The sequence below is a fragment of the Littorina saxatilis genome, linkage group LG6, assembly GCF_037325665.1.
Source record: "Littorina saxatilis isolate snail1 linkage group LG6, US_GU_Lsax_2.0, whole genome shotgun sequence".
In the NCBI taxonomy this organism is placed as follows: domain Eukaryota; kingdom Metazoa; phylum Mollusca; class Gastropoda; order Littorinimorpha; family Littorinidae; genus Littorina; species Littorina saxatilis.
The window spans coordinates 4,976,929-4,992,989 of NC_090250.1; positions in this window are offsets into that span (position 1 = coordinate 4,976,929).

The following is a 16,061-nucleotide window of genomic DNA, read 5'->3' on the forward strand; positions in this document are numbered from 1 at the left end:
GTGTGTGTGTGTGTATGTGTGTGTGTATGTGTGTGTGTGTGTGTGTGTGTGTGAGTGCGCGTGTGTGTGTGTTTGTGTGTGTGTGTGTGTGTGTCTGTCTGTCTGTCTGTCTGTGTGTGCGTGTGTGTGTGTGTAGAGCGATTCAGAGTAAACTACTGGACCGATCTTTATGAAATTTTACATGAGAGTTCCTGGGTATGATATCCCCAGACAGTTGTTTTCATTTTTTCGATAAATGTCTTTGATGACGTCATATCCGGCTTTTTGTAAAAGTTGAGGCGGCACTGTCACACCCTCATTTTTTAATAAAATTGATTGAAATTTTGGCGAAGCAATCTTCGACGAAGGCCGGAATTTGGTATTGCATTTCAGCTTGAAGGCTTACAAATTAATTAATGACTTTGGTCATTAAAAATCTGAAAATTGTAATTAAAATTATTTTTTATAAACTGATCCAAAATTACGTTTATCGTATTCTTCATCTTTTTCTGATTCCAAAAACATATAAATATGTTATATTCGGATTAAAAACAAGCTCTGAAAATTAAAAATATACACACTGGTACAAAGAAGTCATTTTAGAGTGCAAAGAGTTTATCCACAGTCTGAAAAATAAAAGAATGTGTCGGGGTTCTTTTTTCTTTGGCACTATATAGCAGTTACTAAAGTTGAAATTGTTCATCTAAATGCGCATGTCACTCAAACGTCTTTGATTTCCTGCAATCATTAGTCAAATAACACAGAGAGACAGACAGGCAGACAGACAGGCAGACAGACTGACAGACAGACAGACAGACAGACAGAAAGACAGACAGACAGACAGACAGACAGACAGACAGAAACATCGTTGATATCCTGCAATCATCAGTCAACTAACACAGACAGACAGACAGACAGGCAGACAGACGAGCAGACAGACTGACAGTCAGGCAGGGAGACAGAGAGACAGACAGACAGGCAGACAGACAGGCAGACAGACAGACAGGCAGACAGACAGACAGACAGACAGGCAGACAGACAGCCAAGACAGACAGGCAGACAGACAGACAGACAGACAGACAGACAGACAGACAGACAGACAGACAGACAGACAGACAGACAGACAGACAGGCAGGCAGGCAGGCAGGCAGGCAGACAGACAGGCAGACAGACAGACAGGCAGACAGACAGACAGACAGACAGACAGACAGACAGACGGGTCTTTGGACCTCTCTGAGCCGCCTTGCTCAGGACTGTAAAGTCTTTTATAGGATGGTAATTATACAATATAGTGTGCGGGGATGTCGTGAACTTGCGACACATTTCCCATTTACGGATTTTAGACTGAGATCGACTGCCTGCAGAATGAATGGTACATGTACTTTGCTAAAGACGTATGAATCTAATCCGGCCTCAAAGTGCACACGATCATCCCAACGACGTTCTCTTAAAACACTAGCTTAGGGCGTAGGGGGCGGGTAAGGGGGGGGGGGGGAGGGGGGGGGATAAAGCTAGCTGATTCAGAGGAGTCGACACACGGTGAAAGTTACAAGAGAAAAGGAGTAATACGCGTAAAGGAAGATTTAGATGGAGCGGAGAAGGGACGAAATACTAAGCGCCATAAACAACCCAAGAATGCACGGAGAAAGCTTCGTTCAGGTGTAAACCATTCTGTAAACGATTACAGGTCCGTCTTGAATCTTACATGAGATATTAATTAGGCGAAGTCTACTTCACGCGGCTCGTTGCATAAAGCTTTGGCACTGAATTTCCGATGAAAAGACTTCGCAATGTCTTCGCGAAGTCAACTCTGAAAACAATGCAGCCTGCAAGTCAAAGTCAACTACGCGAAGTCTAGGTGAAGTCAACTCTGAAAACAATGAAGCCTGCAAGTCAAAGTCAACTACGCGAAGTCTAGGCGAAGTCAACTACGCGAAGTCTAGGCGAAGTCAACTACGCGAAGTCTAGGTGAAGTCAACTACGCGAAGTCTAGGTGAAGTCAACTACGCGAAGTCTAGGTGAAGTCAACTACGCGAAGTCTAGGTGAAGTCAACTACGCGAAGTCTAGGTGAAGTCAACTACGCGAAGTCTAGGTGAAGTCAACTACGCGAAGTCTAGGTGAAGTCAACTACGCGAAGTCTAGGTGAAGTCAACTACGCGAAGTCTAGGTGAAGTCAACTACGCGAAGTCTAGGTGAAGTCAACTACGCGAAGTCTAGGCGAAGTCAACTAAGCGAAGCATACTTTGCGAAGCTGACCGCACGAAGCTTGATTGGCACTAAGTTTTCGGTAAGAAGACTTCGCGAAGCCGACTTCTGGCTGAATAAAAGACCGCCTTTAAGAACAGCCAATTCAAACTTGGACACGTACAACAACCAAGCTTCCTCCGAAAGCGGCGTATAGCTGCCTAAATGGCGGGGTAAAAAACGGTCATACACGTAAAATTCCACTCGTGCAAAAAACATGAGTGTACGTGGGAGTTTCAGCCCACGAACGCAGAAGAAGAAGAAGAAACAACCAAACAGACTGACTGCTTTCTAGGCTCAGTGTAATTGTCAGCCGAGTATAGATTTATCAGTTTCGTAAAATGACACCTGTGTTGCTCATCATTCGTCAGCTTGGCACGCTCTGCACGAAACATGTATCATATATATACGTCAGTAACTTTAAAAGCCGCATGCATTGCCGTGTATGTGTTTGTGTAAGTGTATATTTTCGTTTTCTTTTTCTTCTTCTTCGTTTTGGTTTAAATTTCAAGACGAAAACTTTGAAACCTGCGCCATGACATATAGCGATATACCGTTGGACGTTAGACGGCAGTTAGCCAAACGCTGAATCTTCTTTTCATGACCTGATGTTTCTGCACTCTCCTTTTCCTATTATTTCTAGACTTTTCACCATGACTTTGCCGTAACTTGGGCAGATCTGCTGAACATGTTTTCACAACAGGGAAAAGAAGAAGCCAAAGAATGCCTTGAACTTTTTTTGTTAAATGTCGATAAACTTTTCCTTTACCTTTAACAAAAAAAAATGCCGAAAATGTTATAACCATTTTGGCACATTTTCCCGAAAAAATAAACATCCTTAATACACGTCCCCAAAAAGCTCGCTGCAACAGGGGAAGGAGGTGATGAAGCAGTTTAGCAACAACAGGATGAGACGACGCGGACAGAAAACATAAATCACTTGGTTAGGACCAGGCAAAGAGGAGATAAAGAAAAGTAAACACAGAGTTTCTTCGATAAATCTTCTCCCAAGATTCTTGTGACGATTATGTAAATCTTCTTCTGTGTGCTTCTTCTTATGAAATCGCCCTGGGTTGAAGATGATGGTGATGGTGATGGCGATGATCTGTTTGTCTGTCTGTCTGTCTGTCTTTCTGTCTGTCTCTTTCTCTCTCTCTCTCTCTCTCTCTCTCTCTCTCTCTCTCTCTCTGACTCTCTCTCCCCTCTCTGACTCTCTGTCTCTGTCTCTCTGTGTCTGTCTCTCTCTCTATCTCTCTCTCTCTCTCTGTGCATGACTCTCTCTTTGTCTCTCTTTGTCTCTCTTTGTCTCTGTCAGTCTTTGTTTCTGTCTCCGTCTCTGCCTGTCTGTCTCTGTCACTGTCTCTGTCTCTCTCTGTGTCTCTGTATCTCTCTAGCTCTGTCTCTGTCTGTGTCTCTGTCTGTGTGTGTCTCTCTCTCTCTCTCTCTCTCTCTCTCTCTCTCTCTCTCTCTCTCTCTCTCTCTCTCTCTCTCTTCAAATCTCCCCTTGTTCCTTTCATCCCCCCCCCCCCCGGCCTATTTTCCCTTGTTACTCTCCGTCTTTACAAGAGTTCAAGACACAAGGGAGATAAGACAGACAGAAAAATGAGAGCCCTTAAATGTACAAAACTCGATCACACAGACGACTAATTCTGAAACTGAAGCACCATCCTATATACTATGTATATACTATATACAACTGAAGCACCATCCTATATACTATGTATATACTATATACAACTGAAGCACCATCCTATATACTATGTATATACTATATACAACTGAACCACCATCCTATATACTATGTATGGGCGGGGATGTAGCTCAGTCGGTTGCGCGCTGGATTTGTATCCAGTTGGCCGCTGTCAGCGTGAGTTCGTCCCCACGTTCGGCGAGAGATTTATTTCTCAGAGTCAACTTTGTGTGCAGATTCTCCTCGGTGTCCGAACACCCCCGTGTGTACACGCAGGCACAAGACCAAGTGCGCACGAAAAAGATCCTGTAATCCATGTCAGAGTTCGGTGGGTTATAGAAACACGAAAATACCCAGCATGCTTCCTCCGAAAACGGCGTATGGCTGCCTAAATGGCGGGGTAAAAAACGGTCATACACGTAAACTTCCGCTCGTGCAAAAAACACGAGTGTACGTGGGAGTTTCAGCCCACGAACGCAGAAGAAGAAGAAGAAGAAGATATACGATGTATAGGCCTATACAACAGATAAGACGCCTACTGAAGATCAGAAAAGTTCAAATCCACTTAGCTGATAAAAAAAAAGTTCGAAACTTTGTTCAAAATAGCCATAAGTCAGTCTTTGCCACGCCTAAGCCGATGGGCGAATCCTCATGTTTACCTAATGAATCAAAAAGCAGGCAGGGAAGCCTCGAAAGAGAGCCTAGAAATGGCAGTACGGAAAAGTCGTGCACAGAAACATCGCTTTTACAACGTTTGCGTTTCTTCATCTTCAGCCCTTTGTGCCTTTTCCAGATTACAAATGGATTTGAAGTTGAGCGTCCAGAAATGGCAGTGGAGAAAAAGAGTGCACAGAGTTCGAAACATCAATTTTAGAGCAATTATTTGCATTTTTACTGTTTCAATTTAATAGATGTTTTGTACCTTTTCAGATTAAAACTCTGCACGAAGAAACAAAACCGTCATGGTAATTTCTGTATATTCAACGCCTTCGAGATGTTTAGCATTTTGTCACAACATAGCTGTGTGTGAAGAAAAAGAAGGGGACAGAAACAAGGTCGAAAGTTCGGAAATGACGGCAAAGGAATACACAGAAAATTCGGGTTTATATCGAACAATGGCGTCTCTTTACCTATTATTCAACACCCCACAGAAGTTGTATGCCTTTTCACATTACACATGTGTTTGAAGTTTAAAAAAGCCAAGGTGACAAGTCTGTCTGTCTGTCTCTGTCACTCTGTCACTCTGTCTCTCTCTCTCTCTCTCTCTCTCTCTCTCTCTCTCTCTCTCTCTCTCTCTCTCTCTCTCTCTCTCTCTCTCTCTCTCTCTCTCTTTCTCTCCATCTCTCTCTCTCTTTTTTTTCTCTCTCTCTCTCTCTCTCTCTCTCTCTCTCTCTCTCTCTCTCTCTCTCTCTCTCTCTCTCTCTCTCTCTCTCTCTCTCTCTCTCTCTCTCTCTGACAAGTCTAGAAATGACAGTTAGGAAAAGGAGAGTGCAGATACATCAGGTCATAATAGGTCAAAACTTGTACTTCTTTACCTTCAGTTCTTCATAAAAGGGTTGTAGATACCTTCGAATATTTGATACAGATGAGTAAGAACTAAGTTTACTAAAGCTTATTTTCAAAGTGTATTCTTTTTTCTCTTCCTTTTCCCCTCTTTTTGTGGGTGGGTGGGTGGGTGGGGTGGAGGATGGGGTACGTGGGTGGGTATTTGGGCTACCTTTAATTTTCAACAACCTGAGTTGCATTATAGTACGGCACGGAAACTTCGACATGAAAAATTATACACTCAACAAAAGAAAGAAGTTGTGCCGAAGTAGCACAAAATAATCCTACACGGTTCTCTTAATGTTCTGACATTACCAATAATTATTTTGAGAATCGGGTGATCCTTACAGACGACAATATACACGTGCTGTTATATAAGAGTGTTCGAGTTTGTGGCATTTAAAAAGAATCCTTGGAATTTAAGTAACATCAGTTTACTATAAATAATTTAAATGCAATTTTTTGGTGAGACATTTGGTGTAGGAGATCACAATCCTCCACATATTCTCAAAAGCATCTATAGTTAAAAGTACTGATTAGACACTTGGTGTAGGAGATCACAACCCTCCACATATTCTCAAAAGCATTATTTTATAGTTAAAAGTACTGATTAGACACTTGGTGTGGGAGATCACACCCGTCGCGATATAACCCTTCGTGGTTGAAAACGACGTTAAACACCAAATAAAGAAAGAAAGAAAGGAGATCACAATCCTCCACATATTCTCAAAAGCATCTATAGTTAAAAGTACTGATTAGACACTTGGTGTAAGAGATCACGTTAAAAGTACTGATTAGACACTTGGTGTAGGAGATCACAACCCTCCACATATTCTCAAAAGCATCTAGAGTTAAAAGTACTGATTAGACACTTGGTGTAGGAGATCACAACCCTCCACATATTCTCAAAAGCATCTATAGTTAAAAGTACTGATTAGACACTTGGTGTAGGAGATCACAACCCTCCACATATTCTCAAAAGCATCTATAGTTAAAAGTACTGATTAGACACTTGGTGTAAGAGATCACGTTAAAAGTACTGATTAGACACTTGGTGTAGGAGATCACAACCCTCCACATATTCTCAAAAGCATCTATAGTTAAAAGTACTGATTAGACACTTGGTGTAGGAGATCACAACCCTCCACATATTCTCAAAAGCATCCATAGTTAAAAGTATTGATTAGACACTTGGTGTAGGAGATCACAACCCTAGCCCTCCACATATTCTGAAAAGCATCTATAGTTAAAAGTACCGATTAGACATCAAGGCAACAAATATAAACTAATATATCGTGAGGAAAAACACACACACACAAACAAAACAACTAACAACCTACTCTTACCTATAATTGACTATGGGAGTATCTGGACCTGCCTCGTTCAGCAGACAACAGATGTCTTTGCCGGAAACAAAAATCACAACAAAATTCACACGAAGAAAAACAATCTCCACCTGGAATGATCTCTCTTCAGAAAACTCCTTCCCAAACGGGTTCCATCCATGAACTGAACAGTTCCGCAAAGTTGCGCCGACGAAGGACGACAACTCGTGACAAAACGTGAGCGGGAGGCGGATTGCAGACGATCTTGTGTTGACTGTCCCGTGTGACGTCACAAGGGGTGCAAATGGTGGACCCCCCTCCGTTGTGATGGCTCAACAGATGTGCATGTTGGAACAAACTATTTGGATTCGTGGCCGGGGTTTCGCGGCTACCTTCTTTCTTTTGCCTGCTAGCAATTGGTGTTGGCGGAGGGCAAAGATTTGCTGACAAGACACATTGATCTGTGAGGATGGCTTCCACGCGCCCGCGCATTTCGGAACCAAAGGCGCCTGAAAATGAAATTAGACCAAAGATGTTTCGTTTCTTCAGCCGACACTCCGCTACAAACATTTGTCTTGACTGGCACAAACAGGATGAACACTAAAATGAACTTACCACGAAGATGTGGTGCATTTAGAATATTTCAGAAGATAACGACACAAAATGTGTTGGAAATCTCGCCAGCAGCACTGCAGTTGGCAAGACCAGGGTAAAAACTAAGAAGAAATATAGATGCACTGCGTATAGAGCATTTAGACAAAGATTATGACGTTAACTGTAAGGCTGTACTTAATTGATCCCGAAGTCGACTTTTTTGTATCGATAATTCAATGTCAAAGCTTTGTGCAGCCGGCCAGCTTCGTGAAGTTGACTTTGCCCAATTAAGTTGAGACTTTAGGAATTTGCATCCTGACTTCTGCCTTCTTTTCACACTGGCCCTTGTAGAAAGGGACAATGGACAGAAAGGCTGACAAAGTCATTAACTGTCTAAATGTTTGTTGATGTGTGCAGGTTCATCTTTCCTGCGAAACAAAATGAACAAGAAATTCCTCCGAGGTAGGAAAAACACCCCCGTTGGTCAAAGGGAAATAACCATTCTCACTGCCACCAACTGAGAAGGTTATTTCCCTTTGACCATTAATATGTCCCTCTATAAGTCCTTGTAGAATCTTAATCCACCAATAACTCCCTAACCGTGTGTTTGACTGGTCCCAATTTTTGTAAGGACCGTCTCAGGAATGTATAGAACCTGTTCACCAAGTTTGGTGACGATCGGTCCGTTCATTCTTGAGATCTATATGCGAACACAAACACACACACAAACAAACAAACACATCGACCGAATCCTATACACACCCCTATACCGGGGGTGTAAAGACAGGCAGACTGGTGAGATGCAACAACGAGTTAGTTCAACTTTTCTTGACGCAGCTTCCTCGTTAACTGTGTAAGAAAAAACCTCTAGTATTTTAAATGCAATACCAAAACAATCGACGTCTGCATATATCTGGGGAAAAGCACAATTACAAGAATGACAAATATGTTTCCATTCCTGTGCCTCTGGTTTCAACGATTATCGTGGCTAAATCGTTTTGTTGAAAGAATGGTTTGTTTTTGTCATTATAGAGTTGTTTCAATAAAGTGGAACAAGCGTCAATAAATATGCGTTGGACGAAGGCTAAACAGTCTCAAGAAGGCTTTTCTTATTTCTCTACACTTGGCTGTACAATATGACAGACAAGAAACAAGAGCACGAATGACAACTTAAACTGTTGTCGGGATAAACGTTTTCCTAATTGGTCGCGTTGCAAATTGTATGATGACTGGATTAGAATGACGCAAAGCAAACTCTGAAATGCGGTGGTGACGTGATCAGCAAACAATTTATTTCCTTCACTCGATCTCACTTTATGTTTTTATCCTGGCTCCCACGTTCGCGAATCTTCCCGATTTAGTTCAGTTTTTTCGTGTTCTTTGTCTGTTGTGATGATCAATCACCATCGCCACTTCCGCTATCATCGCGATCGTTGTCATTATAAAGTCATTACAGCTACAAAAACATAAAATGTGTATTTGTCTTCTTTTCTTAGCTGTTTGCTTAGTCAGAGCGTTTATGTTAATATATTTAGCAATGATAGAAACTAATTATGATTGAAATGACCTTCACATTGGCCTTCATATTGACCTTCTCATTGACAGATTAAGAGGAGCCTCTTATTAAACGACTTTTGTCGCTGCGTTGAAGAAAAACAAATGTGTACATTGTGTAAAAATTAAAAAAATAAAATAAAATAAAATGGTTTTTAAATTGTTGGTTAATTGAACGTTTAATTAAGGACAAAACAAAACGTTAGAATTAATGTTGTCAATGATTAAACGTTCCAATAACCTATAATGCTTGTTTATTTTTTAATTGTGGATTTTGGAACGTCAGCTGTCTATCTGTTGTCGGAGTTCTGTACATTGTGTAGCAAAAGAGATGACACCCAAATTGAAGATGACAGTAATATATCGATTCCTTTCAAAGACAACGGAGTGTCTTGTCGTTCATTTCTTCGATTTCATAAGACATAAGACATAAGATTTTATTTCAACCACGTGCATTGCACAGGAATATAAGCCTATCTTGGTTTGAGTTCATTCAATACATAGTACATTCAAACACAACAACCAAACAGAGCGCTAACAGAACTGCATACACACACACACACACACACACATACACACACTCATTTACACACACACACACACACACACACACACCGTCACACACACACACACACACACACACACACACACACACACACACACACACACACACACATATATATATAGGCTTACACACACACTCTACATTATACCGCGTTTCGTGCATGTTTTTATTTTTCTCCTTAAACTCCGCACACAAATCGGTTCTTGTTCACATCAGGACTGCATTTCAAAGTTTTCTTGACATCTGTGTGTTGAGCATGCAAAATAAGAGAATTGGCAGGGGGAAGAAAGATTACACACACATGTTGATGAGAGACAGACACTGCGAGAGTGAAAATGAGTGTCTATTGAACCATAGACCATTTATCCGGGAAAGCCAACTAGCTCTCTCTCCGCTCTTTCTCTCTATTACGAGGTAGCGGCCTCTCGCATTTAGGAACCTACGCTTACATGGCCTTTCAGAAATCAGGGGGATGTCATATCCGGTGTCGATTGTAAACATGGACGAAGTTGCCGAGGTAAGTTCTGAAAATGCTAAAATAAACTCAGCCAAAGTGCATATGGAACATGTTTTTCGATGAGTTTTGTTAAGTTTAGTTTGGAGGTTTGGAAAATCCAGTTCATTGTCACCTCCCATTGTCACAAATAACTGGAGCGTGCTTTCTGTTCACTCTCTTTGAATCGCTGGCCTTTCAAACCGGACGCTAACACACCGGTGACACTGTGACGGTTCCCCTACGCTTTGTGTTCGGTGCCCTGACCCTTTGTGTTCGGTTCCCACTCGGTTCCCACACGCCAAAATTCGCGGACAAAACATCCATTTATGGTAGTATTACGCAATGTTGCTCTCTGAGAATGGTCTTGTTAGATCTGTGAGTGTTTACACTACATGCCTAGGTGCTGTTGGATTGAAGGTTTTTGATATTTTAGCCGTTATTAGGTAGAATGCCTTCCACTTTACTGCAAAACTGCATAATTCGTAGCATCGGCAAGAAATATCCTACCAAAAAATGCCTGCTTGGAACTGTCGTTGGTCCAGCAAAAAGTTCAACATGTCTGTAGCAGACAGCCCAAGTTTCAAGATTGTAGGGCCATCCAAACAGCCGTAATAATAAAAACAACAAAAGTAGTCAGTGAAATTGGCTGTGTTCGGTCCCCCCACACTTTTGTGACGTAGGCGTGACGGTTCCCATAATTCATTGTGTCGGTCCCCACTTTCTGTGTCGGACCCCACTTTCGACCTAATTTCTCTGTGACGGACCCCACAACCAGCCTATTTTGTGTCGGTCCCCACACCTTCTTGGATTTATGACTTGCCGGTTACTTGTATCATTGTATTCATTGAATCTAATTGTCTCGGAGTTATTTTTCAGCAAAAACCGGCAAGGCAGCACCTTTTGTGATACCAAGTAAGTCAGATGACATCAGTATGTGTGTGTGTGTGTGTGTGTGTGTGTGTGTGTGTGTGTGTGTGTGTGTGTGTGTGTGTGTGTGTGTATGTGTGAGAGAGAGAGAGAGAGAGAGAGAGAGAGAGAGAGAGAGAGAGAGAGAGAGAGAGAGAGAGAGATTGACACCTTTCCAGATCACTCCGGTTATGCGACACTACCGCGAGCGTCACTACCGCGTGTCACACTACGGCGAGTACGACACTACCGCGTGTAACACTACCGCGTGTCACACTACCGCGAGTACGACACTACCGCGAGTATAACACTGCCGCGTGTCACACTACCGCGCGTACCACAACCGCGAGTACCATAACCGTAGAGAGAACGCATGCAAACTTACTTCTTGTGAGTTTGTGTTCTAACGGCTTTGATTGGAAGCAACCCATTCTATATGTATTCTGATAGTGTGTTCTGATCGTTTTGAGTTCTTGGTTAGCATGACAAACATTGAATTAGTGTTCAGAGAACAGACCAGGCCTTTTTGTTTTATATTTCAAGGAAACATTTCAACCTTTGCCTTCAGCCATGGAAGTCATAAAATGACACGCGGTAATGTTATACTCGCGGTAGTGTGACACGCGGTAGTGTTATACTCGCGGTAGTGTCGTACTCGCGGTAGTGTCGTACTCGCGGTAAGTTCTGTTTCCGTACCCGCGACAGCGGCAGCGACAAAAGAAAACGCGCGCAAACGCGTGACGTGTTTCCGTACTTGCGTTTTAAACATGCGGTAAAATCTGTAAACTCCCGCGTTGCCGCGCGACAACGCGAAAAAAATCGCTCCAGGACCCTTTCAAAAAAATCGCGTCGCTTGCCGCTTGTCGCGCCGCTAACGCGTCGCGCGTGTGCAAACACTCCTGGTCATTCCCAGACCCGGAGGTCTGGGTTATGCGGAGGCATTTGGCTGTGCGAATGGTGACATTCCGGAACTAATTTTCGGCAAACTTAGTTGTTTGCAGCAATGTATTTCAATTTGTTTGTCATTCTTTCTTGAAACTGTTACAGCATGATGCAAAATTACACTATAATAGGTTATATAATACAACAAAAAAACTATCTCAGATCTCCCACGTTAAAAATATACAAAGAACGGTACAGCGACAATCGCAAACCAACTAGCTTCCGGTGATTGAATGTGTAAGGGAAGTAACTCGCTTCAACGCCATGCGATAGGGCACACAACGGTTTTTTCCCTTCGTTCATTTGTTTTGAATAATTATTGGTATTTTGTCAATGTGGGTAGCATGGAAATGTAAGCATTTGAATGTAAGTCTTAGGTACCATTGTACCCAGGAAGAGAGACGAGAGATAGGAGTAGGTTGCTTTTGTGGTCTTTGAGTTTTGTTTTTGGAAAGACATTGTTAAAGAAAAAGAAGACAATTACAGTAATGCAATATTTATTGTGAAAACCAACGATTGTACAAAGAACATGTGAGGCAACATTGATGATGTGAAGAAAATTAGTTATGATTTATACTATTATTATGTAGACTTGAGACTGAATAGCAAAAGGCGAAGTGTATGTTTTGTGGTGTGAATTGAAACAAAATGAAAAGTGTAAATATCTGGGAAATTGTGGTTTAAAGACTTCGTTATTTCTTGATTGTTATTTACTATTATATTGAAGTGAATAGCAAAACGCTGTATTTGAAATTAGCATGGGATTTATATAAAAAATTTTTTAACTCTCTAAGGACACGGATAACTCCCTATATGGTTTAGGCAAATGAGGCTTATTAGTATGGAAGAAACACTCATTTTTGCCCCTTGGGGCATTCAAGGCAACAAACAACCACATACATCTGATTTATAATTTAGTGAGACATAAAAAGCTGTATGATAATTTTGTAGTGATTGAAAAACAAGTCGCGTAAGGCGAAAATACAACATTTAGTCAAGTAGCTGTCGAACTCACAGAATGAAACTGAACGCAATGCAATTTTTCAGCAAGACCGTATACTCGTAGCATCGTCAGTCCACCGCTCATGGCAAAGGCAGTGAAATTGACAAGAAGAGCGGGTTAGTAGTTGCGCTAAGAAGGATAGCACGCTTTTCTGTACCTCTCTTTGTTTTAACTTTCTGAGCGTGTTTTTAATCCAAACATATCATATCTATATGTTTTTGGAATCAGGAATCGACAAGGAATAAGATGAAAGTGTTTTTAAATTGATTTTGACAATTTAATTTTGATAATGATTTTTATATATTTAATTTTCAGAGCTTGTTTTTAATCCAAATATAACATCTTTATATGTTTTTAGAATCAGAAAATGATGGAGAATAAGATAAACGTAAATTTGGATCGGTTTATAATTTTTTTTTTTTTTACAATTTTCAGATTTTTAATGACCAAAGTCATCAATTAATTTTTAAGACACCAAGCTGAAATGCAATACCGAAGTCCGGGCTTCGTCGAACATTACTTGACCAAAATTTCAACCAATTTGGTTGAAAAATGAGGACGTGACAGTGCCGCCTCAACTTTTACAAAAAGCCGGATATGACGTCATCAAAGGTATTTATCAAAAAAAGAAAAAATGTTCGGGGATATCAATCCCAGGAACTCTCATGTAAAATTTCATAAAGATCGGTCCAGTAGTTTGGTCTGAATCGCTCTACACACACGCACGCACACACGCGCACACACACACGCACACACATACACCACGACCCTCGTTTCGATTCCCCCTCGATGTTAAAACATTTAGTCAAAACTTGACTAAATGTAAAAAGGATACGTTTGAGATTGTTGGCAGGGGTGAGCAAAAGTGTGACCGACTCAGCGCAGAGATGATCGAAGAGATTGCTTCGTAGTCTATCAGTGTTGTGACGAGCGTTGGCCAATGGTAACGAGTAAATATGTGTGTAGTTGTGGTGTGTGTGTGTTTGCGCGTTGGTTTGGATTATGGGTGTAATTTGTAAAACATATGTGACAGTAATAATGGAGTTCACATCAATGGAAAAATTGCGCTAATGTCCAGTGAAACGTTTACCTTTACTGTACCAATTGACACTAACGCAATTTTTCCACGTTGATTAACAACGTCAGCATGCGTACCAATCATTACTACATGTATCAAACTATATTTTACTGTTTCTCAAACCCACTGTCTTTAACATTTGTTTACAGTTTCACTTGCCAATAACTTGCTGCTGATGATATCTGAATCATGTTGCTGATGATATCTGGATCATGTTCAATTAACATTAACAATGTATAATTATGCCAATTATGTTTTTCACTAATGCACCAAAACTCCATTTTCTAGACTTCTTTTTACAATCCAAGCAGTTGCTATTTTTCTAACTCAAACATTTCTCGATCAATCCAAACTATTTTTAAGCTGTGTAACATAACACATTTTCTTTTCCATTTTTTATTTTTCTATCTCGTCATTTGTTGTTGACAAATAAATATAATTATTTTCATAACTCAAACATTTCTCGATCAAGCCAAACTATTTTTAAGCTGTGGGTGTGACATAAAACAATCTACATATCGTCGTCGGCATGGAAAAATTGCGCTAATGTCAAGTGAAATGTTGTTTACCTGTACTGTACCAATTGACACTAACGCAGTTTTCCCATGTTGACGACAATATTTTATTTAAAATTGATTTCAGGATTTTGTTAACATAACACATTTTCTTTCCCATTTTTAATTTTTCTATCTCGTCATTTGTTGTTGACAAATAAATATAATTATTTTCATAACTCAAACATTTCTCGATCAAACCAAACTATTTTTAAGCTGTGGGTGTGACATAAAACAATCTACATATCGTCGTCGGCATGGAAAAATTGCGCTAATGTCCAATGAAACGTTTAGTTTTACTGTACCAATTGACACTCGCGCAATTTTTCCATGTTGACGGCAATAGCTTACTTAAAATTGATTTCAGGATTTTGTTAACATAAACATTTTCTTTCCCGTTTTGAATTTTCTATTTCCTGATTTGTTGTTGACAAATAAATGTAATTACAATACTACCATCATTGCACTTGCCAATATCTTGTTACTGGTGCTATTATCACAATGGCGTTCAATTCAGTAACGGTGTTACATTTGTTTAACAATCAGTATTACATTTATTGTTTAAATGTACTTTCTTTCACATTTTGTAGTTTTCTATCCCATGATTCATTGTTGACAAATACATGTCATTCCATTAATCCAATCCATGTGTTGCATTGTTGTGCAAGATGACTGAGTGTGAGCATAATATATATATACATGTAGTCCATTTCAGAACATATTTACCATAAACAAAACCCTAGCTTGCATAATATTGATCGGGAACAAAACAAGATTTTTTCCTTCAAATAACTTGCGTTATTTAACCATTTCACTATTTCACGCTAGCACTCGGACAAGTGTCACACACAAACACCCTGCCATGACTGTTTTTTGAAGAAACCACTTTGACCATTCACCAAGGACTACTTTAGTAGTAGTCCTTGCCATTCACCTAAAAGTTACATGAAGGAACGTCTGGGAACCTGCTGATTTGAATCAGCAAATTTTCTTGTTTTCTATGTGCTTGGTTTTCGTCGCACCGCTGGAAAAACGCTGTCGCGGGTACGGAAACACAACTTTAGTGTGAGACGCGCAAGTAGATCTCAAGAATGAACGGACCGATCGTCACCAAACTTGGTGAACAGGTTCTATACATTCTCCTCACAAAAATTGGGACCAGTCAAACACACGGTTAGGGAGTTATTGGTGGATTAAAATTATACAAGGCCTGGTATAGACGGACACCCCCGTTGGTCAAAGGGAAATAACCATTCTCACTGCCACCAACTGAGAAGGTTATTTCCCTTTGACGGGGGTGTAGTTCCTATCGGAGGAATTTCTTGTTTTAATCCTTTTGTGGTATTGCTGATGATGCTGAACATGTATTTTACTAGTTTACCAATATGTATCTTTGACCCTGATAGCCTACGAAAACGGAGCAATCATGGCCCAACATTGGCCCAATGCTGAATTTATTGGCGCGGTGTTGAGCCTTAGTCGGGCCGTTGTCGTAGGCTGTCAGGGTTTATGTAGCCTTGTTCCATTGTATTCTGACTGTCATAAAGTAATTAATTTTAAGAGAAAGCAGTCATGAACACAAGAG